This window comes from Mauremys reevesii, linkage group 1 (genome assembly GCF_016161935.1).
Source record: "Mauremys reevesii isolate NIE-2019 linkage group 1, ASM1616193v1, whole genome shotgun sequence".
NCBI lineage: Eukaryota > Metazoa > Chordata > Testudines > Geoemydidae > Mauremys > Mauremys reevesii.
In genome coordinates this window covers 159,976,535-160,004,467 of record NC_052623.1, presented here as the reverse complement: position 1 = coordinate 160,004,467, position 27,933 = coordinate 159,976,535, and the positions used below count along the sequence as shown (strand labels likewise).

General features: G+C 43.1%; 1 long non-coding RNA gene across 2 annotated transcripts in view; it reads right to left on the bottom strand.

The window, feature by feature from the left end:
* Positions 1-3,485: 3,485 nt before the first annotated feature.
* The window catches only part of LOC120386867, an 85,163-nt gene continuing 60,715 nt past the window's right edge, over positions 3,486-27,933 (bottom strand). Inside the window, exon 4 of one of the 2 annotated variants that reach the window (XR_005589952.1) lies at positions 3,486-3,585. This is a non-coding gene — a long non-coding RNA (uncharacterized LOC120386867). Of the gene's footprint in view, positions 3,586-17,708; positions 17,806-27,933 lie in introns of those variants that run through there. The other variant, XR_005589951.1, reaches the window with a different exon arrangement.

Below are 27,933 nucleotides of genomic sequence, written 5' to 3'. Positions count from 1 at the left end.
TTATTCTCCTTATTTTTTATGACGCACAAAGTCAGAGTTGTCATTATTCTATATTTGCATGGATTGAGCTGTCTTTATCATCTATTAGCTTCCAAATGATCAGAGCCTGTCAGTAGCTGGCTATATCCTTCCTTGTTATTTACACTGTCTCTGACATCCATTTCTGATGAGTACTGCTCTTGCACTTCAGGTTTAGGAGCCAAATGTCTGCACAATTTAGACTGTTTGCAATGTTAAAAAACATTATTTTTGTAAATTTTAGCATATCTTTTCAATATGTATTTTCATTCACATCGATACTTTCTTGGACTCCCCCTTCTGCTTCAACAAGCTGTTTAGGTTTTCTTTCTTCCTGTAATATATTTTTGGCTCTGTAAAAAAAGTTATGGGTGGAATTAAACACGCAGTCTAGTCTTTAATTTATTTTCTTCTTCACCTTTCAGGCCTAATGTCACAGACATTTTTTGGTCCTTGAATCTTTTACATTAGAACACTAACTTGTGTGATATCTTTCCACTTAAAAAAACTGATCATTATTTCCCTGGTTTGATAGTATAAAATTGAATTAAAGAATTGAAAAAATATGGACTATACTGCAGGGGAAACCCTGCATTTTCAGGGAGCTATACAAGGATGATCTAATAGGGTTTTTTTTACATATCCCTAATTTATATGACTCTGTGGACTTGTCCACATTAGAAAAACATATTGTGTTTGAACCAGTGTTCCAGTCCTAAAAAGAAAGAAGTGCCAGAATGCCTGGTACTATCACTCATGATAATATTGGAAGTACCAGAAAGTTGTTAAAAAGTGCCAGACTGGTATTTTGGAGCAATTTGAACATGACTCGAGTCTTGGTTTGAATGCAGTTATGCACTTGGGGGATCAGTCAATCTGCAGGTGTTCCTGCAGTTAGTACCTAGTGAGGTTCAATTGCAAAGATAAAACCATTAATTGGTAACTCAGCAAAAAGAACATCTGATCAGGAACATCGAGTTAAAAATGCATCTGATGCCGTAGCGAGTAAATGGCTTCACAAATGTGCTGACACTGGATGGTTTGATCAGTGAGCTACTGGCAGCATTATTTGCCATCAACGTTAGTCATATTTTAGAGACTATGGAGGACAAGGAAAGTGAAAACATGCCAGGAGATGTAAATATTGTCCTTCTTGCTCTACCAGATACAGCGTTTATCATTTCCCTCAACCTGCTTGAAGCAGAGCTGCTTGAGAGAGGAAGTTTCAGCCTTTGACTACAGTGCCCCACAACTAACTTGTCTGGGGCCAACTAACTGGAAACTGTGCAAGAGAGCCCCCGAGGTCGGTGTCAAAAGGAGGAGGATGTCAACAAAACTCCTTGCAAAAGTGAAACAAGTGACGAGCGCGGTTTTCAGTGCTCTGCCTTGTCAAGCAAGACCATCCCGAGCAGAATGTACCTACCTACCGTAGATACTTAGATGGCCCTCCTCACTATAGCATCTGAGAACCTCGTAATCTGAAATGTATTTATCCTCACAACACCCCTGTATGTGAGGGCATCTTACAGAGCGGGCACGGAGGCACAGAGACTAGGGCCTGGAGTTTTAAAAGTACTGTGGCATTGCCATATTCAGTGTTGCAATGCCTGACTCATTTAGGGAGCCCAAAACTCATTTTCAAAAGGGATTTAAACACTTATGTTTGAAAATGAGATTTAGGCTCCTAAATCAGTGAGGCATTCAAATGCTAAGCACAGCAATGCCTAAACACCTGGGCCTCAGTGACAGCAATAGAGCAAGGAACTGAAGCTGGGTCTTCTCATTCCAAGACTAGCATCCTAACCACTGGACCACCCTTCCTCTCATACTGTCACATATTGTTCAGCAATATTATAGACAATAGCTATTTCTTCTTCTTATGAAATCTGTACACGTGCAGTTAAAAAACAGATTTGGAGCTTGCAATGGAGTGACCTCCAGTTTAATTTGCTTTGCTGTAGGCATAAATGAGCAAACACAACTACTGTGAATTTGGTTAACCACTTCTTGTCATATTTACCTGATGAGATACTTCAGGGGGCAAATCCTCCAGTGTGGACAAAAGGGACAGGTCAGAGGTTAGGGATGGTGTGCAAAAGTGGTGCAAACTCATGTTTATATCCTGATCCTGGTGCTCCTCTGCACATGGTCACTTCCTTATGTTGCTATAATAGAGCAGACTTCAGGTTGCTGTAGCATATGTTTGGCTGCAGCAGCCACAAGGGGCTGAAAATGTAGGTGAAGATTGGTGGGGCATGAGCAGAGTCCTGGACGCACACCCTTTCTATGGACAAACTCCTTTTCTCGTGCTATTCTAGCAGCAGGGAGGGTGTGTGGCCCAAGATTCCCTATGTTAGCTCTGTGCCACTAGAGGATCACTGTTACACTGAGGATAATCCTCTTTGGGCCAGTTTACACTGACTTTACAACTGGATTATACTAGTAGTGTGGCACAAAGGGGCACCAAATGTGGATTAGGTAACAGCAATGGAGGAGTTACTGACAGGAAAAAAGGTCATAGCCAATACCAGTATGGAGACTCTGGCTCCATGTAACCTAATATTCTTTGGCAATATCCACATATTGCTAGGGATATTTGTTATCCTGCTCGTGATTACAGCTCCTCTGATGCTCCCCGCCCCAGTTACTTACCTGAAAGTCATTGTAATAATAAGTAGACCTTAAAGCACTTTACAAAGTGCTTATCCCCATTTTGCATATGGGGAAACTGAGGCACAGAGTGGGAAAGTGAGTTGGCCAGGGTCACCAGCAGCAGAGTTACTAATAGAATGCAGGGCTGCTTAGTCCTAGTCTGGTGCTCTAGCTAGCTGGCCTCACTGCCTGCACTGGAATGCATCAGTAGCTGAGCACCACTTGAACAGATGAGCTTTGCTTTTTATTTATCAAGAGTTGACCTAAGGCACTAATAGATAGAAAATGCCACTGATCTCTTTGTAAAGCAGCCAGGATCACAGAGTATTGCTTCTGTAAAGCATTAGATATCATGCGATTCACAAATATACAGCTAATTTGCATGATGCATTTTTGCATAATATTATATCTATTTGCATGCAGAGAGGAGAGAAGTGGAGCTTAGGGAAAGAACCAGAACTCTTTCTTTTATACTCTGTCCTGCTACAAGGGAAAAGTGGGACAATGAGGCCACCCTGCCGAGAGGGTATTTTCAGTTAGTCTCACGGATAAAAAGCAAACAGAATGTAGAGCATCAGTCCTGAGACTGTGCTTGTTGTTTTAGTTTGCTTTTCTGCTCTGTTTTAAAAGGGCTAGCAACTGTTTTGTAAGGAGGTTTTCCACAGATTCAGGTGGGAGCAAGACAAGGCCCATATACATTATACTGGGACAGAGAGCAAGAAAGAGCATATTCACAGTAGAGTGCCTTCACAATGCATAAATTTAGCCAAATCCCCTGATTTAGCCAAATCACCAGTTAGAGGCAGTCTTTCCTCACCTCTCACAGCATTGCCGGTGTGGGCCATCAGAATATCAATAACTAGAGGGTGTAAAGTGACTCCGGCCACTTTTCAGACATCCTTACAACTGTTGATTCTGCAGTGAGAGGAACAACATTAACCAACCAAAGAACACCTATACTGCGTAGTAGTAAGGACAGACAGGGGGCAAAATCCGAAGTTTCAGCTATAAAACCTTCAGCAAACCCTGACAGAATCTTCAGAGATGACACATTGGATTCCCCCCCCCTTGTATTTCCTCACCAGTAATGGAAATGGATTAATTGATTGACATTGCCCTTCTCTTTGAAGCAACCCTTTACATGTCATCTGGAATTTTGCCCAATACTCTTCCCTCCCATCTCTAATTCCCATTCCTCCACGTCAAGAAGCCAGAGACAAGGAAAAATTATGGGGCTGTCGCTTTTAATAATAGCTGAGGAGCTAATGGATTTCAATATCACACCAAGCAAGCACTACAGGACCTGATGTCAGTCTCTAGCCCACTACAGCAATTAAATATATTGTCATCTGTAAGCGTTTCTGATAGCTAGGCTTGTCACTAACAGTCCTCCCCATGCAATTCAAGACACAAAAGAGTGAAGTCCCTGCATTTAGCGGGGAGAGAAAAACATAATATATGTATGGAGGAATTGTAAAACTAGTCAAGCACAAGAGAAACACTGTCTATCCACCACCAACAACCATATCTACCAACAGCTGAAAATAATATTGAAAGACATGGCCTCCATAAAAAGGAATAACACATAAAAACCTCTTCACTACTGGTATTTTCGCCCAGACACAGTGCAGTCTAACTACTGGTGTACCACAGTTACTGCTGACAGAACCTGCAAATATGCAGGAATGGGACAGGAAGTATGCAAACAGGCCTGGCCACAAGCATGACCTGCCATAGGACCTATTCTTCCCAGGAGTGCACAACACAGGGACAAACAAGGTACAAATCAAAGTCGCTGGATCCTGCTCTAAAATGCACTATAAAGCCCAACAGGCCAGAAGCATCCGCTGGTAAGGAGATGGTAAAAGAATCAAAGGAGAAGACGGATGTTACAGGACCCCAACACAAGCAACAGGATGGGAAGATACTGGAGCTGCTAAGGTGCCACTATAACCAAAATGAATGAGCGGTGATTAACAGCAACCCCCTTCCAGCAGCTTAGTGTGGCAACATACTAGAGAGCACTTATTTCCAATAATGCTCATTCTGGGTCTGCACAGCAGAGTTCTTCTCATAGGTGTCATGGACTTCTACACTTATTTACATGGCCTCTCAGCAGACATCCATCATGCTATGTGTGCATGTCTGACCCATGACACTGCTCCCATGCGAATACCTATCCACTTTCCCTGCAGCAGCTTGTGTTCTGCTGGTGATAAACTAGTGTGGTTGTACGACTGTTCCCTGTACTCCTGAGTAAACAATCCCATGCTTAAGCACGTCAGTCAGGAACGAGCATTTGTCATGCTGTCTGTCAGCTTGCAATCTTCACCACATCAGTTCCTGCATGGTGACATTTTACATTTCAGTGTTGCTAACTGCTTCCCATGGGGCCCTCTTCACATCCCCTCTCCCACTTTTCCTTGCCCAAATATGGCCACGGTTCATCTCTGTAGTCTCCACAAATGACAGTGCACGTCTCATTCTGAGGGTTTGTGGTTTTTTTAAATGGCATTTCCCTGGAGGGTGTCTGTTTTATGCTTCTTGGACGAATAGAGTCCTGGCCTTTTAAAACCGAGATTCTGTTTCTACACAAGGAAAGAGTAAAAAGAAAACCTACCAGTGAGTGGAAAAGTAATTTTAAAAGCTCTCTCTACAGACAGACCATAGTGGATACAGGCATAAAGTTAGCTAGGGAGTCCTTTTGCAACATTATACTCTGAGCTCCAGTTGCACTGGTGGTGCCTGAGCTGGGCAGTATCCACAGTGGTCTTTTACTTAGAGCACTGGCCTCTAATAACTCGCCTGAGCATCAGTCACAATGCTAAAGGCACAGTTTCAAAAACTTTCATGACCATGTTATAGATCTCACGATATTTTGTGTTTTCTTAAAGCTCCCACTTCTCGAGTCAAGCGATTACACGAGAATCTCAGCTTTCATGAAAAAAAAAGTTTCTAGCCGTAGCCCCCATTGTTTCAAAGGCAAGCCTGAAAACACGAAACAAATATCAAGTGTACCCTAAAGGCTAGGAAACCAGAAGGCAAATAAAAAGAACCACAAATGTATTGGATGAAATCCAGACCCATTCAAATAAATGTCAAAATTATTTACTTTGATGGAACCAAGTTTTCACCCATTATTATTTTTTTAAATCTAATGATTTTTAAATCAATCTCATGATTTTGGAATGCTTCAGATTAACAATGGGCTTTTTGTTTATGAGTTGAGCACTCTACAGGAAATCTAGCACTAGATTTTCTAGAGTTTAGCACTCTAAATCAATTCTGCACTTTTAGCTGAGAACACAAAAAAAGCTCAATTACACCATAGCTTATCAGAAGTAAAAGTCACGGTTTCCAGATAAATTGAGCGTAATGCGTGGATTAAATTTGTCAGTTAATTAACGAGGGCAAGGTTTAAACCACTGATTGGGCTGGTTTTAGACAAGTAATACTTAAAAACAGAGTGTCAGCTTGATGACCCAATAAAAGAAAAATGGAGCAAAAAGCATGCGGCTGTGGTATCCATTATCAAAGCTAGTTACAGTATGCATAAATCGTCTGAGGTTAAGAAAGTGTTCTGGTTTCAAATGTGATACAAAAAATGAGTCAAGTCAAGTAATTACAATGGCACCTCTTGTTATCTACACAGATCAGAACTTGATACAGAATCCAGGGTATTTCCAGCTTAGTCAACAGCAACACTTGAACATCAGAATATGGATGATTTTGCCCCTGTCTAATCATTTAACACGGAGACACACAATAAATGTCCTATTTCTGGAGAAATATAGAGTTCTTGGTTTTAATTCATTGTTTCTCCAAATTAGTGACAAACGTGAAAAGTTTGATTTATATAAAAATGTGTTTGCATGAAGATCTGGGTCTGAAACAGAGATCGGACTTTGTTTGCCCTCCAGAGCCCCTGTATTTATTTTTTCTTAATGTTTTCATTGATTTTTTTTCAGTATCTCCCTCTGTTAAATATAAAAAGTTATTTCACTAAATACCCGCAAGTGTTATCAAAAGACTGTATCCAGGTGGATAAAGTATCTGCTTTGTATTGCAGTGGTAGTGAGGTGCAATCCCCATGGTCAGAGTATCTATTTATGAACATATATCCTGTATTTCATTCTCACAGTGCCACATGGATCATTACATTTTCAACACAATTAGCTTTTCCATCCAAACTACTCTGAATTTAATACAAATATTTAAACAACGCTTTGTTCAAGAAGAAGGAAAATACTTTTGCCCCACACTAACTTTTCTAGTCACTCTACACATGCTCCTAGCATGTACATTGCCGCTTGCAGTGCCTCTCAGCCCAGCTGAGATTCAGGCTAGCCCAGTTCAAGAAAGTGCACTAAAAATAGCAGTGTGGACACTGTGGCATGGGCAGCAGCTGGCGCTACCTGTCCAAGTCAAAGCTCACCCAGCTCTATCTATCTATCTACCCAGGCTCTGAGGCTCACTCCCAGCTGCAGGGCAGACATACCTCATATGTCTATGCGGCAAAAGCCATGCATGGGCCAGCCTACCTGAGCCAGCTTGAACCCAGAGAGTGCTGGTAACAATAGCAGTGAAGACACGGCTGCATGGGCTTCACAGCGGGCTAGCAAGCTGAGTATGTACACAGGGTCTTGTACAGTCTGCACTGCTCTGTCTTCACTGCTGCTGTAACCACTCTAGCTGGATTCAAGCTAGTGGCGGTGGGCTAGCCTGTCACACCTTTTGCTGTGTAGACATACCCATAGAGATGACTCTGATCTGCAGGCTTCAGATTTGGATGCAAACTTTCCTAACATTCAGGGGTTCTTCAGAACTTTTGATTTGGTTCAATACAGAAATAGGGGCCAGCTATGAAGTCTGGACCCAAATCCTGCCACAGACTTTCCTAGTTTTTGAGGTGTTCAGATCTGAGAGTTTGGTCTGGACCCTTCCCCACTGTCAGAGAAAAAGGCAGCACAGTAGAGGTTCAAGCCCTAATCACAGAAAAATACAGATAACAAATTTTATTTTTAATATTTTCACCTCTTGGCTCCTTTTATGAGAGCCAAACCCCTTCCTTGCTTTAGCACACACTCATAATAGGAGATTTTTGCAGTTGATTGCATGCTGAAATTCAATTGCTGCAGATGCTTATCATGTCATTATTGTTGTATATTATTTAAGCCCCAGCTGTCTGCCTGGGCATGTGTAATGCACAAATAAAGATAGGAACTGCCTCAAAGAGTGTACAGTTGAAACAGGAATCTCACTTGTTCATCTGCACATACAGAATACATACTTTTGATTTAATTTCCATGTCGTTTCTTACATAAAATGCAATTCTTTCTTGGTTGTATGGTGTGCTTCAACGGGTAGACAATAACATTTTCTTTAAATTCTATCTAAAAACCCTTTTCCAACTCTCACTGACCTCTCTTGAAGTGCACAAGTATTTACTCCCTTATGCCCCAAAATACTTTTGATTTAGTTTCAGATTTCCTTTTTTTACAGCTTTATCACAACAGTGTAAAAATTAAGACAAATAAGCGCAATCAGCGATAGCTTCCAGGATGAATCTTACTAGCTGTGCATCTGAAGCTGGTGTGGTTCTGCACCGCAGCTGGATTGAATGCAGAGGCTGTAAACTACAGAGCGTTGGAGATTATCCCTTACATAAGTGTCAAGTCTCATAAAATTCGTGCTTTCAATTATCATAAATGACTCAAACTTCCTGCCAAGTCGCCATCATTTTGCTCCATTTTCCCTTAGTTTTGCCATAGAATTAAACGACTTCTGAGATTGGCTATAGGCAATACCAAGATGAGATATTTAATCAAAATCAAAAGTTGTTTATTGTGAGTAAACTACGTATTATTTGAGATTATCCTTTTTATACAGCAAATCATGCCATTCAAAAGGATTTTTTTTTCCTTGTGAAAGGTTGTGCTGCTGCTTCTCTCTCAGACATTCTAGTGATACACACTTTGGGGTACAGCCAGGAAGAGTAGCTAGGCAGGGCCTAATAATTAGCTGAGCCCTAAAACATATGGATACAGGGCAAGTGTACAAAGTGAATAATTAATTCATAATTATATTTCTATTGCACCTTCTAGCTGAGGATCACAAAGACATTTATAAACATTATAGCTATGCAGATCCAAACTTGATCAAGAATCCAAGGTATTTCCCAGACAATACCCAGACTAGAAAATTAGTTTTCTGATTTTTCCCCACCCAAATCATTCTAACATACACACAAATTCTCTAGTTCTGGAGAAAGATAAAGCTAAATTTTAGAAAACTTCTGGGCTTTTCTTCACCCTTATACCAAATATGTGTCTCTCTCTCTCTCTCTCTCACACACACACACACACACACACACACACAAAAATAAAAAATTAAACTGTCCATGTATATAGAGCTGGGTATAAAACAGGCACTGGATTTTGAACAATACAGCCCTTTTATTTGATTTTTCTTAAATTTTTATTACATTTTTCAGTAGATTTTTTTGCAAATTAAGATGACTAAATACACACAAATATTATTGTTTATATAGAAATAGCAGTGAGTCAAATCCTGTGATGAGCTGTTCGCCTGTGCTTTCACATGGGTGTTACAATTGGGCCAAGTAATCCACCATCTGTGCAGTCTCCCTCAAACAACCAATGAAACTGTTGCTTGCAAATTCAATGTAGAATAAGGGTGGTGATTGGTTGAGTTACCTCTGATATTACAATGGTCTAAGACTCTTGTCATGACATAGATGCATGCCTTACTGTAGCTACACCACACAGGTATAATTTGTAATGTCAGAGTGTTTGAGAACTTCTGGATGGTAACAGATTGTGAATCCCAATGATGAACCTGATAATATTCTAAATAAAAAGTGCTCTCAACCATATCTAGCTTTAGCCATCACTTCACATGGACTCTGTAGACACTCTAAGCAACACACGGACAAAGGGACAGTCCTGGAATCTTATTCGATAGAAACATCTTCCGAATTGTGTTTTTTGTTGGTATAGTTGGATTCCCTGTCATATAAAGTTACGTTAACTAACATATAGTCATTTAAAAAAACGTTAGTATGAGATAATCTAGGAAACTGCTCTGAAGAAATGTTGCAGATTTTGTTCTTTCCTCCTTTGTAATTTGGGTTGCATTTTACATCTTACACATTTCCAGAAATAGCATCTATAATAATTATTGTGTTTTGTTACCTTTCAAAAAAAAAACCCAACAACAATGATGGAACAAACAATAGGCAAGGGTTGAAGAAGTATATCAAGCACATTGACAATTAGCCAACATTTAAAACAGGCATGTGCACATGCACACACACACAAACACAAACACAAACACACAAAGATGATTACAAAAATTATTCTCCTCTGGTACATCTCTTTCATCTTATGCTGGAGTGTTCTTTCTGTACATGCTGTCCATTCAGACTGTGATCTCTTTGGGGCCAGAATCTGTCTGAAAAACACTTAGCTAGTTTTGAGAGCCTTATATTAATAATACAGAAATAAAATATTTATTAAAAAATCAAGAGTGTCTAAAAGAGGGGCAACCAGACCCCTAAATAAAAGGAACAAGGAGTTCAACAATCACTAGCAATATGTTGAAAGTTAGTCACTTTGGCAAATCCCACCCATAGTGCTTCCCAGAGGAGGGCAAGCAATGTATTCTCATCCCCACAAGCTGGACAATTTGCCTAAGGTCACACACCAAGACTGGGACTGGGAGAGGGGGGAGATTTCTAACTCAGTGCTCAGTACACTCGATCATCACTGCTTCGCTAAACCGTAATCCAACCTTATCCTTCATTGATTGGAAAAAACTGACTGTACCTCTCTGAAGAACACAACTTCATGTACTTTTTGCTGCTAGTCAGTCCAGAAGCACTCAGAGAATAGCTTTTCTTGCAGCATTTTGGCCTCTAATGTGTATTACCTGTTATGTGGATATTGGGTGAGATTGACAAGACAGCCTAAGTCACTTTAGGAGCACAAGTCCCAGTAAAAGGCATTAAGCTTTATGTTCGTAAGTCACCTCGGTGCTTTTGAAAATTCCATCCGTATTTATAAACATAAAAAACTGATCTGCAGAGTAACCTGGTGTCTCCAAACACCATAATAAAGAGATTAATAATGGTTGTGAAGGGAAAGGTTATTCAAGACATAACCTGTCAAACAACATGGTGGGACGAGAGACATCTGGTTACAAAACCCGATGGAGCAACTCCAGCATCCTGACAGGAAGCCTTGCTACAAAAATCACATCAGTAATCACTGCCTTGTTCAATTTTCTTTGCTCAGTGCCTCCACAATGCCCAAGTGGGCCTAGTGGAGAAGGGTTTGTTCTTCCCCGTGAGGCTTCCTGCGTCAGCTGTTTTGAGTTATGGCAGTTGTTATTGGAAAGCCTAAAGCCTGACTCCCCAAGGAAACATAATTATACGTTGAGGAATCCAGGGTGTGTGCGCTATGCATGTGTGAGTCGTATGTCACCAGCCCCAGAATGGACAGCCAATTACATTACTGACGTTCAGTGGGAGGAAATATCCTGCATATGCATCTCCAACTGAGCCATGGCTAGTGTCCAAAAAATGCAATAGCCTCTTTTTGTCTCCAAACCATAACAGCCCTTAGGCTAATAGAAGAAATATAAAATACATTAAGAAGAATGTGTGCAAAAGAAAATTCTGAAAAATAGCTTAATCAGGACAAATTGATACCAGGAGCCGCTCTCACTGACTGGGAGTGGGAGACAAACGTTGATGTTAACCTGCAGCTGGACTGGGGGAGGAGGGATTCAGCAAAGCCTTCTAGGCATGTTTGTTAAACACTTCTGTATATCAGTGGCCGGCCGCTAATTCTTGAGAAGGGCATTTTAGTCGAAATGCCAAAACCTGCTGCTCTCTCATTTGTGTGAATAAAAACTGTCAGTTCAGAGTAAGTCACAGGTATGGTTGTTTACATCTTTTCCAGCTGTTTGGCTTAGTGATTTTGGAGTGGGTCTGCTCAGCTATTTCACAGCATTTCTGATTTGCTTTGCCTTTGCCATCTGACTCCATCACTGGGCTGACTTTTCAAAGAGCAGCACAAGGCAATAAAATAAAACAAAAACATTAAGAAGGTTTGAATTATTTGTAACTCTTTGAAAACTGATTCTACCGTTAGTATTTTGTGACTTGACCTTATGACGACCTACTGATTTCAGTTATAAGGGAGGGTACCTAGACTTCACAGAATCACAGGGCTTCAGAGAGCAAAACAATTTATTTGTAGGTTCGGGGAGTGTTGTATGGTGATCCTATGCAAACGTAGGTAAACTTGCCATTTACTTTACACAAAAATAAACTGGTGAATCCTTCGGGTTAGGAATAAAGCAAGCAATAAAAGAGTCAATTTGAAATGTACAGAAGAAATGGACACACAATGTGTTCTTCTGTTGATAGGAACCGTGTAATTCAATTGTTGGGGGACCAGACTACAGTGCATACATTAACTATGGGAAGGTTGTTTCTGAGATCAGAAGAGCGGGGTCTGTTTTGGAGCACTCCAGCATAACCTTGGTGACTGTTTCACTAGATTAGTTCATTCAAACAATCCAACAGAGTTCCAAAATCAATCCATCAAAATCATCACTCTCTTTGGCAAACAATGAGAATCCTTGGTAGAGCCATGAAAAAGTTCTTACTGCTGCCAAATCCAGCAGGGGTACGGGAGAGAAGGAATCATATCCCCTCCTGGTTTTGTTAAAAATAAAATACCTTGTAGTTTTGCTGCATTTTTTTTCTTGGCCTTTTCCTCCTATGAAAATGAGCGGGTCTGGAGAGAAAATATAGGGAGAGTGCGGTTCAGTGGGTGCAGGGCAGGAAGGGGACTGTGAGGAGAGAAGGAAAGAGCAGTGCCCAGTGTGAGTAGGGAAGAAAAAAAGTGGAGGGAGGGTGGGGGAAGGGAGATTTTAGAGAAGGATTTGGTTTCCACAGCTACCTCAGTGTAAGCAGGGTCAGGATGAGCTCCTCAGAAGGGCAGAAGGGTTACATCAGTCAGCTGGATGGAAAAGGAATGACTACAGTTTTATGCAGACTTGGCATACAATGGGCAACCTGGTTTCCACATTTTTCAGTCTGTCTAGAACATAAGCCTTGTGAATGACATTTGCACATGAGCCATGCACAAATTGTCCACTCTTAATGACACCCTGTGCAACCTACAGCTGTCCTGTAACAAGAGTCAATTCACTCAGAGCAGAGAAAAAAAAATAGGCAAGACCGTTAAGCTTCTCCTGCAGCATCTGCAGCACACTCACTGCAGTGTGAGTTTGTTCAAAGGTGCACAGAGAGTGGATAGATTTTATTGCTGCTGGAGTAGCCAAAGGGGTGGCCAACATGCAAACTTGCACTGAAATAACTACAGTAAATGGGTTTTAATTCACACCTTTGTTATTTTGGTGCCAGTCTCTGTGTGGAAGCTCTTATTTTGGATTAAAAGTGTCCTATTTCAATTGTGCTTCTATCAGTTAAAAAGAACAAAACCAAACTCATGTAAACAAAATCAAAATACAATTCTTTTATTCCAGAGTAGGAGTTTCCACACAGAGACTTGCGCCAAAAATAACAAAAGGTGTGAATTAAAACCGATTCAGTTACGACAGCACACATTTGCATGTAGACATCGGCTAACAGGATGAATTTGGAGCCTGGCTCATTTTCACTCAGATACTGAAATAAGCAGAAGTACCAGATACAGAGTTAGACAGATGGGGCTACATTTTTAAAGCATTTAAGGATAGAGTGGAAACTGAGTTAGGACTTCAGAATTTCACCCAGTAAAGGACAAATGTTCAAAAGGGGCCTCTACATTTGGACGCTTCCATTTTTGTGTCCCCAACTTGCCAGGGCCTGATTTTCAGAGGTGTTGAGAACTCACAACTCCAGCTAAAGGCATAGCCAGCAGCAGTTTTAGGTACTCAGCACCTCTGAAAATTAGAGCCTGGGTGACTAAAGTTGGGTACCCAAAAAGGGAAGCATTCAAAATCAGAAGGCACATTTAAAAATATGGGTCTAGGTGTGCAGTTTAGGGTAATGAAGTTGGAACTAATATTTGCAACCAAAGTGACTATTGCAGCTAAAAGTCATAATTTCTCTTTGTGTGTGCTATTGTGGGCACCTACTGTAACACAATGCCCTAGCTGCACGTGCAACATATCAGCTTTTCCAAACAGTCCAGGAGAATGTTTGGGATTACAGCTGTACACCAGCAACACCCCTTTTCCATCAACACTTATATCCCCATCTATTCAAGATTTCATTCACATTCTGTAAATAGCAACTTGAACAGCTCCTTTCTTGTTTTTGTTCAAATATGTGGTAGCCTTTGTAAGTAAGAAGAAAATTATGGCTGGTCTACCCTTAAAAAGTTCTGGAGCTTCAATATAGGTAAAGCAGAAAAACATCCCTAGAGTAGATACAGGGCTTGGCTACACTTACGGTTTGCAGCGCTGGTCATCCAGCTGTGTAGGAGCAGCGCTGGTGTGTGGCCACACTCACAGCTACCAGCGCTTGTGTGTGGCCACATTTGCAGCACTGTTGGGAGTGCTGCATTATGGGCAGCTATCCCAGCATTCAAGTGGCAACAACGTGCTTTTCAAAAGAGGGGGGTGGAGGGTGGTGTACTGTGACAGGGAGCGGGGAAGAGAGAGAGAGTGGATTTTTGGAGCCAACAGTTTAGCTTCCTGGATTGAAAAATCACAAAATGTTCGTGAACCCTTGGTCTTAATTGCAAACAGCCTCATCCAACGCTGTTTCTCTGTCAAGCAAACATTCACTCCCTGCCTCTCATTTGATCGTTCACAGCCAGGTACAGATAGCTCCTGTTTGCTGTGATCAGTGTTTGTTTTTTAGATAAGCAGTTCAATGGAGCTCCGATAGGAGTTCACAACAAAACAAAGAGAGGCTGCATAACAAAACAAAGAGAGTAATTTAGTTAAAAGCTTTCTGGGATATCTCCTTATTCCCTGGAGGCCAATAAAAGCACTGGTGTGTGTCCACACTTGATGAGCAGCGCTGGATCACCAGCGCTGCAATCGCTACACCCCAACCTGGCCAGGTGTACAGCCAGCGCTGCAGCCAGGGAGTTGCAGCGCTGGATGTGCCTTGCAGGTGTGGACGGTTACTAATTGCAGCACTGGAAAGCCTCTACCAGCGCTGCAACTTGCAAGTGTAGCCAAGCCCACAGTTGTAATGGTATAAAGGTGCTTATACCAGTATAACCTATTCTGGTTTGGGAACCAAAGTGGTTTGTTAGAGAATGGGTTCCCGTGAACCCAATTTCCCTCTACTGGCTCCTTTTATAGACACAGAACAGACTGCAAACTGATCAAGGAAAATCTTACTTCATAACATTTCCCGCCCACAGTACTTCTCCTTTTTGATGGTGCACAGAAGCGATGTGCTGCAGTTCACATTGGAGAAAGAGGCAGAAGGAGCAAAGAGGAAGAGTGGATGGGTTATGGACAAGCAAGTGTTTTGATGAGTGTGATAAAGAATCCTTTTGCTACTTCTATAAACTCTCTTGTGCAGGTTTGGGGGCCAGTAGAACTCAGTTCTGCTGCTCTGCTTCCACGTGCTCAACCCAGACTCCCTTTATTTGTTAGGGCAAAACCTAACTACATTTGTATGATTAGTTTTATTTATGAAATGAAGTCAGTGCTGTGCTTCATCTTGAAAAGCTGGGGATGTCAGGATCTTAGCAGACAGCGTGTGCACCACTGCTGTGAAGATAAAAATAATTTTGTACCGCTAGTCCCTGTTCACAACAAGCCATGCGTTTGACATAGAGTGGAAGCAGTTCTGTCTTGCCATAAGCTGGAGAATGATCCATATGGAGTGAAAAGGCAGCTGTCATTCTGATAAGAAGATGCTGCCAATGGCAGCAACCAACCAGTTATATCAGGGGTAGGCAACCTATGGCACAGGTGCCAAAGGCGGCACACGAGCTGATTTTCAGTGGCACTCACACTGCCTGGGTCCTGGCCACGGGTCTGGAGGGCTCTGCATTTTAATTTAATTTTAAATGAAGCTTCTTAAACATTTTATAAACCTTATTTACTTTACATACAACAATAGTTTAATTATATATTATAGACTTATAGAAAGAGACCTTCTAAAAATGTTTAAATGTATTACTGGCATGTGAAACCTTAAATCAGAGTGAATAAATGAAGACTCGGCACAGAACTTCTGAAAGGTTGCCAATCCCTGAGTTATATTGTGAGGAGTGCAACTGTCCCTACAATGGCATCAGAAGAGAGGGACTCTAAAGAAGACATGGATGCAGGCCAGCTCCTCAGTTTTGTCACACACTCCAGTTGATTGTGACATCCACTGGCAAGTCCGAAGGTTGGGAGTTATATCAGCTGGTGTAAATCTGAGTAGCGCCATTGATTTCAACACAACGATGCAGATTTATACCAAGGAGGGAGGGGAGGAAATGAGGATGTGATGTTCCTAATGCTAGGTGTCCCCTCCTGGGGACTACTCATCTTTGCTTTTTGTTACTTACACCAATAAACATTGAAAAGTGCTCTCATACTGTAAGTGATAGTGTACAAAATAGACAGCAAGCTTTTATTTGGTATCAAGTATCAGAGGGGTAGCCGTGTTAGGCTGGTTCTGTAGAAGCAGCAAAGAATCCTGTGGCACCTTATAGACTAACAGACGTTTTGCAGCATGAGCTTTCGTGGGTGAATACCCACTTCTTCGGATGCAAGTAGTGGAAATTTCCAGGGGCAGGTATATATAAGCAAGCAAGAAGCAAGCTAGAGATAACGAGGTTAGATCAATCAGGGAGGATGAGGCCCTGTTCTAGCAGTTGAGGTGTGAAAACCAAGGGAGGAGAAACTGGTTCTGTAGTTGGCAAGCCATTCACAGTCTTTGTTTAATCCTGAACTGATGGTGTCAAATTTGCAGATGAACTGGAGCTCAGCAGTTTCTCTTTGAAGTCTGGTCCTGAAGTTTTTTTGCTGCAGGATGGCCACCTTAAGATCTGCTATTGTGTGGCCAGGGAGGCTGAAGTGTTCTCCTACAGGCTTTTGTATATTGCCATTCCTAATGTCTGATTTGTGTCCATTTATCCTTTTCCTTAGAGACTGTCCAGTTTGGCCGATGTACATAGCAGAGGGGCATTGCTGGCATATGATGGCATATATTACATTGGTGGACGTGCAGGTGAATGAACCGGTGATGGTGTGGCTGATCTGGTTAGGTCCTGTGATGGTGTTGCTGGTGTAGATATGTGGGAAATTTCCACTACTTGCATCCGAAGAAGTGGGTATTCACCCACGAAAGCTCATGCTGCAAAACGTCTGTTAGTCTATAAGGTGCCACAGGATTCGTTGCTGCTTTTATTTGGTAGGAGTCATATCTGGGCCAAATTCTACTTGCCTATCTCAGGCCAACAGCCCTATTTACTTACTGGTGCGAGTAAAGTGAACAGGATTAGGCCCTTATTTACAACCATGCTGTCACAGCTGGTTGATAGTCCACATTTTCACTGCCGGCTTAATAGGGATTTATACAATTTTGTATAAACAAGTTGCTTTAGGAAACTGAACAACATAATTGGCTGATGCTGACTCATGGCTGCATGATTACAGGACAGCAGTTGCACAGGTATGAATCAGAAACCCTAATTGTCAGAGTACATTCTAAAACCATTTTGAAAAGGAAAAGATTTTTTTCTGTTTGACAGAACAGATCCGCTGTGTAACAGCAATAATTCAGCCCTTTTCATTCATTAAAACCCAAATATAATTACAGTGTATTCCAAAAAATAAAAAATGATCAATAGCGCATAAAAAGAAATAGTCATATCAAAATAATAAAACAAAACATCAGGGGCTCAGTTCAGAAACAAGACATTTTCCCCAGTGGTACTATTGCTGTTTCTTATTTTAATTTATTAGATAGAAAATAACCACTTCCAAAGTAAACCTCTTAAAATGTCCTGCAAAGGATTTTTTTTTCTAAATTGTGTGTTAGCCCCTTTCTGCTTCTTTATTGTGTGCACAGAAGGTCTTGATGGCTTTTGTTTATTTGTTTTTCATTCTCTCCAACACACCTTGTTCTGACACCTGGATTGAAGGAATTAGGTGTGTTAAATGTTTAACAGACATCCTTCCTCTAAAACATTACATAGTTATTGAAGCTAAATAGGTGTTAAAAACCCCAACAAAACAAAACGACTCCCTCCCCTCTCAAAGCATTAAACAGTTCAACTTCTCTTCTCATTAGCTCAGTTTTCATTCTTTTGACTTGTGATGTTATTATTTCACTAAGGCCATGTCTGCATTAGGAGCGCTTTACCAATACAAGAATACTGCAAGCAAAGCAAGCTATAATAGTAAAAGATGAAGCACGTCTACACTAGGGACTTCTGCTGGCACAACTAGGGGTCTCACTTCCAGGGCCGCCCAGAGGATTCCGGGGGCCCGGGGTCTTCGGCGGCGGGGGGCCCTTCCGTTCTGGGACCCGCCGCCGAAGTGCCCCGAAGACCTGCGGCGGGCCCCCCCGCCGCCGAAGCTCAGCCCGGTCTTCGGCAGTAATTCGGCGGAGGGGGGCCCCTGCCGCGGGTCTTCGGGGCACTTCGGCGGCGGGTCCCGGAAGGGAAGGGCCCCCCGCCGCCGAATTACCGCTGAAGACCGAGCTGAACTTCGGCGGCGGGTCCCGCTCCGTCTTCGGCGGTAATTCGCCGGCGGGGGGGTCCTTCCGCCCCGGAGCGGAAGGACCCCCCGCCGGCGAAGACCAGGAGCACAAGAAGCTCCTGCGCCCGGCCCCGCAAGTTTTCCGGGACCCCCGGAGCGAGTGAAGGACCCCGCTCCAGGGGCCCCAAAAAACTCTGGTGGGGGCCCCTGTGGGGCTTGGGGCCTAGGGCAAATTGCCCCTCTTGCCCCCCCCTCTGGGCGGCCCTGCTCACTTCTTCCCACCCTGACCAACATAACTACTCTAGCAGAAGGCTGTAGTGAAATCCCTAGCCTACATCTTCAGTCTTCAGAGAGTCTACCAGAGTGGACAAGACCTGAATTGCTAACATAAAAGACAAAAAGGGAAAATAATCCTCTAATCACAGCAAAGATAAAGACCCTGTTGGGGTCTTTTTCATACATCATTTGAGCTGCATCAACACTGAGCACCTCTGGCAGCTGCATGTACAGCATGTGTAGCTACACACCACAGTGAAAAGCAGGCTGCATCTACAATGCATGTGTAGCTACACATGTCAATGTAAAGCTCTGGCAGGTGGGAGGCTGTGGGGAAAGGCTTCTGTGGCAGGGAACTGCCGGCAAGCACCGGGGAGCTCACAGAGCCTTTCCCCACCACAGAGAAAGACTGTGGTAGCAGGGAGCTGCCAGAGTGCTGGAGTCTTTCCCCACTGCTGGAACCTTTCCCTGAGCTGGGGAAAGACTCCGGCAGTGGGGAGGCAGCAGGACACTACACTGCTGAAAATAGTAGTCTAGGCAGGGAGGCTCTGCTTGGACTAGTAGAGAGCTCTGTAGGGTACATGGGTACATTCCTACAGGATTCAGGAGTGTCTTTACTTGCTTAAGAAGTGCCTCACTGCCTACACTGCTATTTATACCCATGCTAGTGGGGCAAATGGCATATGTACTCCACATGCTGCTGAATGGAGTGTGAAGTGTAGTCGTACCCCCCAAAAAACAAAACAGAGGCATGATTTCACACACACACACACAATTTTTTTTCCAGGTTACATTTATATGTGTTGTTCAGAAAAAGTTCCCTCGATTCAAAAAGGAAATACATGGTCTCAATATGTACCCTTAAAGTGAGAAAGAAATGGAAGTTTAGGACCAAATTTTTCAACTCGACAGCCATATGCCTAAAATTCCTTAAATCTATACACAGAATGTTTCTGTGTAGATAACCATTTATGCATCTTTCACAAATGGCTAACTTCACGCACAATCAACTTCTAAAATTTCCTTAGAACAATAGGTTCCAGATTGTGCAATAGTAATAATAGGTTTTCCCATTGTCAGGCCTCAAAGGAATTACTAAATATAATTTTCCAGATGCATCCAAACATCAGCTCAGCTAATTCATGCACACAAAGAGGCCAGACCATGGGGTTTGTGGTTTGTTTATAACTAATTTTATATTAAATCTATAAAATTTATTAAAAAGCATTAAGTTCTGGTATGTTTTTTTTCAATAACTACCCAACCTGTTTCCAAAAAGGATCACTCACAAAAAGCCAAGTAATAAAAGTTGGATGAGGACAGTCCAATCCCTCCTAATCCATTTAAAAATGCAATATTTCAAAGGAAGTTCTGGAGTGCTTCTTTTGGCAGCTACAACTGGAGCTTTAGTGGAATCCTTTAAACTGGGTCATACTGGTGGATGGCCTATTGTCTCTGTTAAGTAGCTGTCCCAGTTAGGAAAGAGAACCATTTGAAAACACACATACTGGGGAGACTTTAAAGGAACATTTTAATAACTAGCTCTTATATAGGGCTTTTCACCTGTAGATCCCAAAGCAGGTCAGTATTATTGTTCCTGTTTTACAGATAGTGAAACTGAGGCATGAAGTGACTTGCCCAGGATCACCCAGCGACAGAATGGGTAATGGAACCCAGGTCTCCTGAGTTCTAGTCTGGCATGCTATCCATTGGCCCATTGCCTCACTGCCAAAAGCCCTCTATTGTTTTTTTTTTAAAACACCTCTCTTGGGTAACAATACAAGACTAAAGCTAATACTCATAACATTTATTTCTGCCTCTCTTAGGGCCCTGTCCAGGAAGATAATGATGAGCATCACCTTCAGCAGTTTATAGGTCTCTCAGTGCTTTGAGAATGTCCTTCAATGGACATAGGTCTCTTTCTCAGTCCAGTCTTTTCCACTCAGCATAGAAACAATCACATCATTTCCTACCTGGGTTCCTAAACGATAGAATCACAGAAATGCATGGCTGGAAGGGCCCTCAAGAACTCATATGTTTGCACTGTACGCTAAGCCGGGGCTTTGGGTCAGTTTAGAGCCCAAGCCCCCATTCCATCCATACACAAATCAGCCTGACTCAGGTCAGCAAGGACTCAGAACCCAGGTTCTAGTCCCTGCTAGGGGGTGGGTCAGAGCCCGGGTCCTATTGGGTATGTCTACACTGCAATATAAGCCTGGAGTCTGTGGGACTCAAGGCAACAGGCTTGGTGTTTGCAAGCCCAGGCCTGAATAGCCACACTGAATACTGATCCTAGGTTTAGATGATCTGGATCTCACCACCCACACTCGTATGTCCACACTATGCAGACCTGAATCAAACCAGCCTATTCCAGGCTTCCTAGCATCCTCCACAGCCGTAGCCACTGTGGGTCTTTGTTCATGGTGCACTGTGGGAAAACTTGACTGTCCATCCCATAGCACTTTACAGGAAGTTGCTGACCCCTCTACCTGCAACATATCCAGCTGATCCATCTTTCGGGTCTGCACGCTCCTGGAAACTGGAGCCAGCAACATGGAGGAGTCACCATTTGAAGAATTGTTCTGCTTGGGCTTTCACTCCTGTTTCAGGAAATGGACAGAGCATCCAAGAGACACTGGTGGATATTTTGGCAGCGGTTTCTGACCTACCGAAGGCACCTGTCAGAGGACGATGAGGACACAGGATACTCAAACTGGCCAATGCTGCTCATGACTCTTGGTATAGCTTCGGATACCCCCTATGTAGACCTGTGCTTCTGGAGCAGGCCACAAGCCCAGACTGGTGGGCTCACATTTTCATGCAGAGGCTCCAGAAGTTTAGCATGGACAAAACTACATTTCTGAAACTTTGTGAGTACCTTGCCCCAAGCCTCCAGCATCACAACACATGCCTGAGGGCAACAATGCCAATCCAGAAACAGGTTGCTATAACCGTCTGAAGCTGGCTACCCCAGACTGTAACACGTCCATTGCTAACCAGTTTGGCATTGGAAAGTCCACTGTGGGGGCTGTGGGGGCGGAGGTTTCTGAGGCAATCAGCACTGTGATTTACCCAAAGGCAGTTGGCACAAACGATATCCCTGAAGTATTTGCTGGCTTTGAAAGAATGGGGTTTCCAAACTGCATCAGGGCCATTGATGGGACTCCTGTGCCCCTAGTTTGCCCTCTTCAGGGAGCACATGAGTACATAAACCCCAAAGGGTTGTACTCCATGGTTATGCAGACCCTTGTGGACCGCAAAGGCTGATTTATGAATGTCAACATGTGTTGCACTGGAAAAGTTCAGGATGCCAGGGTTTTTTCCAGACTACAGGGTCTACCTTCATAGCCAGGCCAGGACACTATTCCAACTAAATGACATTGTCATAAATGGAGTAACTCCCCCACTGATATTCTAAGGGACTCCACATACCTGCTTCTGCCAGCCTTATGAAACTGTCTCCTGATCTCAGAGGCCCTGGCAAAAGAAGGTTTAATTACACTCTCAGTAGGTGTAGAGTGATGGTTGAATATGCATTTGGCAGATTGAAATCTTGCTGGTGCTGTTTTCAGAACCCTTTGGATTCCAACATCATTAATATAGTCTGTATTATTGTGGCTTGCTGTGCCCTTCACAATCTTTGTGAAGCCAAAGGTGAGCCATTTGCCTCTGAATGGACCAATGACAGTAATGGATTGTTGAACTGGTACACTAAGTCAGAAATTGCACCTGTCACACCCGGAGCAGGATGCACATGGGCAAGGAAAATCAGGGATGCTTTGTGCACCCACCTTATGGACTTCCATGGACCAATGGAAGAGGGAGAACAGTACATTCATGTATGTATTTGTACAGCATTTTTTACAGTAAATGAAGTACTATTGCTATATGCTATGAATGGGTACTTGTGGTTGTCATGAATTTTTAATGGAGGATGAGATGATTGCTTATACAATGGGGTCTGGGGGGTAGTCTATGTGACATGAACCATGGATTTTAATTATGGACTCATCTGAATAGATGTATTAAGAACATAAGAACGGCCATAGTGGGTCAGACCAAAAGTCCATCTAGCTCAGTATCCTGTCTTCCAACAGTGGCCAATGCCAGGCGCCCCAGAGGTAATTAACAGAACAGGCAAGCACAAAGTGACCCATCCCCTACCACCCACTCCCAGCCTCTGGCAAACAGAGGCTAAGGACACAATCCTTGCCCTTCTTGGCTAATGGCCATTGATGGATCTATCCTCCATGAATTTATCTAGTTCTTATTGAACCTTGTCTTGGCCTTCACAACATCCTCTGACAAAGAGTTCCACAGGTTGACAGTGCATTGTGTGAAAAAATACTTCCTTTTGTTTGTTTTAAGCCTGCTGCCTATTAATTTCATTTGGTGACCCCTAGTTCTTGTGTTATGAGCAGGAGTAAATAACACTTCCTTATTTACTTTCTCCACACCAGTGATGATTTTATAGACCTCTATTATATTCCCCCTTAGTCATCTCTTTTCCAAGCTGAAAACTCCCAGTCTTATTAATTTCTCCTAATATGGAAGCCGTTCCATACCCCCTAATCATTTTTTTTTGCCCTTTTCTGAACCTTTTCCAATTCCAACATATCTTTTTTGAGATGGGGCGACCACATCTGCACACAGTATTCAAGATGTGGGCGTACCATGGATTTATATAGAGGCAATATGATATTTTCTCTCTTATTATCTATCCCTTTCTTAATGATTCTCAACATTCTGTTCACTTTTTTGACTGCCACTGCACATTGAGTGGATGTTTTCAGAGAACTTTCCAAGATGACTCAAAGATCTCTTTCTTGAGTGGTAGCAGCTAATTTAAACTCCATCATTTTATAAGGATAGTTGGGATTATGTTTTCATATGTGTATTACTTTGCATTTATGAACACTGAATTTCATCTGCCATTTTGTTGCACAGTCACCAAGTTTTGTGAGATCCCTTTGTAACTCTTCACAGTCTGCTTTGGACTTAACTATCTTGAGTAGTTTTGTCCTCACGGTTTACCCCTTTTTCCAGATCATTTATTAATATTTTGAATAGGACTAGTCCCAGGACAGACCCATGGGAAACACCACTATTTACTTCTCTCCATTCTGAAAACTGACCATTTATTCCTACCCTTTGTTTCCTATCTTTTAACCAGTTACCAATCCATGAGGGGTCCTTCCCTCTTATCCCATGACTGCTTACTTTGGTGAGGTAGCTTGTCAAAGACTTTCTGAAAATCTAAGTACACTATATCAACCCTTCTCCACATGCTTGTTGACCCCCTCCAAGAATTCTAGTAGATTGGTGAGGCATGATTTCCTTTTACAAAAAACATGTTGACTCTTCCCCAACAAATCCTGCCGATCTATGTCTCTGATAATTTTGTTCTTTAATATAGTTTCACCCAGTTTGCCCAGTACTGAAGTCAGGCATACCAGCCTGTAATTGCCGTGATCACGTCCAGAGCCCTTTTTAAAAATTGGCGTCACATTAGCTATCCTCCAGTCATCTGGTACAGAAGCTGATGTAAATGATAGGTTACAGACCACAGTTAGTAGTTCAGCAACTTCACATTTGAGTTTCTTCAGAACTCTTAGGTGGATACCATCTGGTCCCCGTGATTTATTACTGTTTAGCTGATCAATTTGTTCCAAAACCTCCCCTAATGAAACCTCAATCTGGGCCAGTTCCTCAGATTTGTCACTTAAAAAGAATGGCTTAAAGTTTGGGGATCTCCCTCACATCTTCAGCCGTGAAGACTGATGCAAATAATTCATTTAGTTTCTCCTCAATGGCCTTATTGTTCTTGAGAAATTGTGTTTGGATACAACTTCCCAATTGTGCCTTATCACGTCTTTATCTTTATTCTTCAAACTGCACATATTATATGATGTGATGCAGTGACGACGATAGACTTTCTGAATGAAAATTAAAACCTTTATTTGTGAACATGGCTGTCTTACAAAAAAAAAGAAATAAAAAAGTATATTAAAGAATTGTCAGGCAGCCCAGCTGCTATAATGGGCAGTGTGTGAAGCCCCCATTCAGAGAGGCTAGCTCCCTGCACTGTCACTTCCATCTGAGGCCCGTCCCACACTCCACCTCCCTTCACCTGCCAAAGCTAGAGGTGCCCCAAGTCCCCTACTGTGGCTGGCGGAGCCCCAGCTGGTGCACCCAAGCTACCCTGAGCCTTGGCCCACCCACCTGCCCACCGAAGTGCCCCACATGCCGGCCCACCTGAGCCAACCTGCATCGCCCTGCGTACTGGTCCACCTTCCCAAGCCTCCCCCCATCCAAGTCATCCCGAGCCCCAGCCTGTGCACCAGTCCAGCTGCCCGAGTCACCCCATGGCCCAGCTGCCCGGAGGAGCTCTGAGCCCCAACCCAGAGTCCAGCCCCAGGGCTGTGGCAAGAAATGTTAGTGGATGTTTGGGGAGGCTTAGCATTCCCCAGTCTCCACTACGTGCCATCTATGGCTGCCATTATAACAGCAATAAAACAGAGTGTATGGCACAAACACTGAACAGTGCAAAATGGTGAAACCAATGCAAACAAATAAACTCCCTTTCTAGCACGTTTAGCATACTTGGCACCGCTGCCTAGGTGTGGAGGACTGCAGAGGGGAGGAGGATTGCTGGGAGTACATTTGCCTTGTGTTTATTCCAGGCTGCATGGGCTATCCCAACCATGGCATTGTCCAATGAATTCCTGGTCTGCAGGACATGGTACCATGGAGGGGACTCAGGATGTGGTGCAGGTGGAGCAGGAGTTTGCCCTCTTGTGACCATTAGCACAAGCAGGTCTTTCCACTGCTCTCTATCTTCCTCCCTCCAGTTCCTGCTCAAGAAACTGCACTGCAAGCCTCTCCTTGTGCTCTGCAGCCTCTCTGTGGTGTTCCACTTGCCGTGAATACTTTCCCCGTTGGTATTGTACCTGCTTGTTGGCCCTGTTGAGGATGTCCATCGTAAGTTCAGCAGGGACGCATTTCCTCTTTGACCGGTGCGTGACGGGTCAAAATCCCAGGCTCCTGCTGGAGTATTGCTGGGCTGCAGAGGGGGCAGAGCCTGAATGCAGACGTCAGACTGAGACATTATTGTCTCAGTACTTCAAAAAAGGTTCAGTGCATTCTCAGAAAAAAGTGTCCGTGGAATCTCAAGACCAAAAAATGATACTTTGTAAAACTCAGCTTCAGTATATTCGCGGAGGAACACTTACGTTCCCAGAAACTATGGGAACACAAGTGAGTTAAGCAGAGTGAAAAGACTGCACACACAATGGGTAGGTGAAACTTGCAAATTCTTCTTACTTTTAACAGCCCGGTATGTCTTTATAAGAATTTGTGAGTATCTAATAAAGATTTAATGTTAAATGCTCGTTTAAGTGTTCTTTGTGCTTCCTGGGATCCATTTTGAATTCCATGTGGTGTGGTGCAGGTAAGGGGATGACTCCATGGTGCCTGTATGCATTCCGCCATTAGCAGATACATGCTACTACCCAAGCCTTGTAATAAAAATGGCATTGGGTCATAAATCAGAAATCCCTTGCATTTTAATACTAATAACAACAGACATGGAGCCAAACACTCACGAGGCTCTGGGACTACTCCTGCCTCTTCTGTTTCTGCTGCCAGTACCATGGTGGGCTGCTCCTCTGGAGGAGCTGGGTTATCAAACAGCTTCTCCAAGTATGGACCCAGGACATGCTGTAGCTGCTCTGGTGGCAAAGCCTCCTTGGGGATTGGTGTGAGCACCAGAGTCACTACACTAGCCTGATCCAGTCCCTGATAGCTCCCCTCCAGTGCTATACTAGATTTGCAAGTGAGAAGGGTACCATCCCAGCTGATGAGGTTGTCATGAACCACTGGGGGCTCTGTGCTTGGCATGGTACCCAGCACCTGGACATACTCCTCATAAAAGAGGCAGGATGATGGGGAGTTCCTAGAGGTGCAGTTCTCATCCCTGGTTTTCCAGTAGTCACTCGAGTCACTTAATCCACTCCCTGCACTGGTTACTGATCTGTTGAATGCCCAATGCTGCCAGCTTCTCTGCTATTTCCGGGTACACATGGCTATTCCTGGTACTCTTATGGAAGTCAAATATCTTGCTCGCCTTGCACCAGAGATTTACCAGAATCTGACCGTGGTCTTGTGACCAGGTAGCAGCGTGCTTGGCAAAGGACTTCTTGTTGGTGGCAGACAGTTGGAGACAGTTCACTCTTTATAGCTCAGTGATCAGAATCAAATGGAAGGGTTAAACTTTGAGCAGCTGTACTTGAATCGGGTCATCACTTCCAGTTCCTGGGAGTTGATTGGCCAGTCTTCGGATAGATTGGCTAGGGGCACTGGGATTGTGGTGTGTAGATGGAGGTGTGTGTAGATGGAAGCAAGGTTTGGGCACCCATGTGTAAATTGCAGTGTAGATATACCCTAAGCCTGGGGTCTGACTTAGGTTTCAGCCCAAATCCCCCTTCTGTCCACACCACACGTAAATCAGTCTAACTCAGGCCAGCAAGCTCTCAGGACCAGGGCCCTAGGACCCTGCTAGAGGCGTGGGTCAAAGCCCAAGTCCCACTGCAACTTGGCCCTAAATCCTATCACTTTGCAGTGTGGATGAGTCAGAAGAACAGCTGTGAGACCCAGGTCCAGCAATTATAAAGTCAGGTTTACAGTGCAGTGTGGATGCTCAAGTAGAAGCTTTGCGACAGAGTCTCACAGACCCAGGTTTACAATGCGGTCCGTGCTGAGGCAAGATTAAGTATACTTAGACCATCCCTGACAGGTATTTGTCCAAACTGTTCTTAAAAACCTCCAGTGATTGGGATTCCACAATCTCTCTAGGACACCTGTTCCACTGCTTAACTCTCCTTATAATTAGAAAGTTTTCCGAATAAATGAACCAACAGTGTGGGGTCAGGCTTTTAAGGGACCACATTATCAATTTCCTCTAAAGTAGATATTTTAAAACTGTACAAACCATGACCAGTTTTCACCAGACATATGCACTCTCCCTCCCCATTTTGAACTTTCTACTAGACAGGTGCTAGAGCTGTTTAAAAAAAAAAGTTACAAATTTTGAACAGATTTGGCTGAAACTTTCCAACATATAAATTCACTCGCAGAAGAACGAGAAGAAATCTGGCCTATTTCAGCTTGAAAAGTAAAAGCCTGACAAAGTTACAAACTGCTAAAAATGGCCCCTGAGAGTGGAAACACATGTTCAACTTTAACAGTAGGCACTGTGAGGTGCTCCGTCTGGAAGGAGTCCAT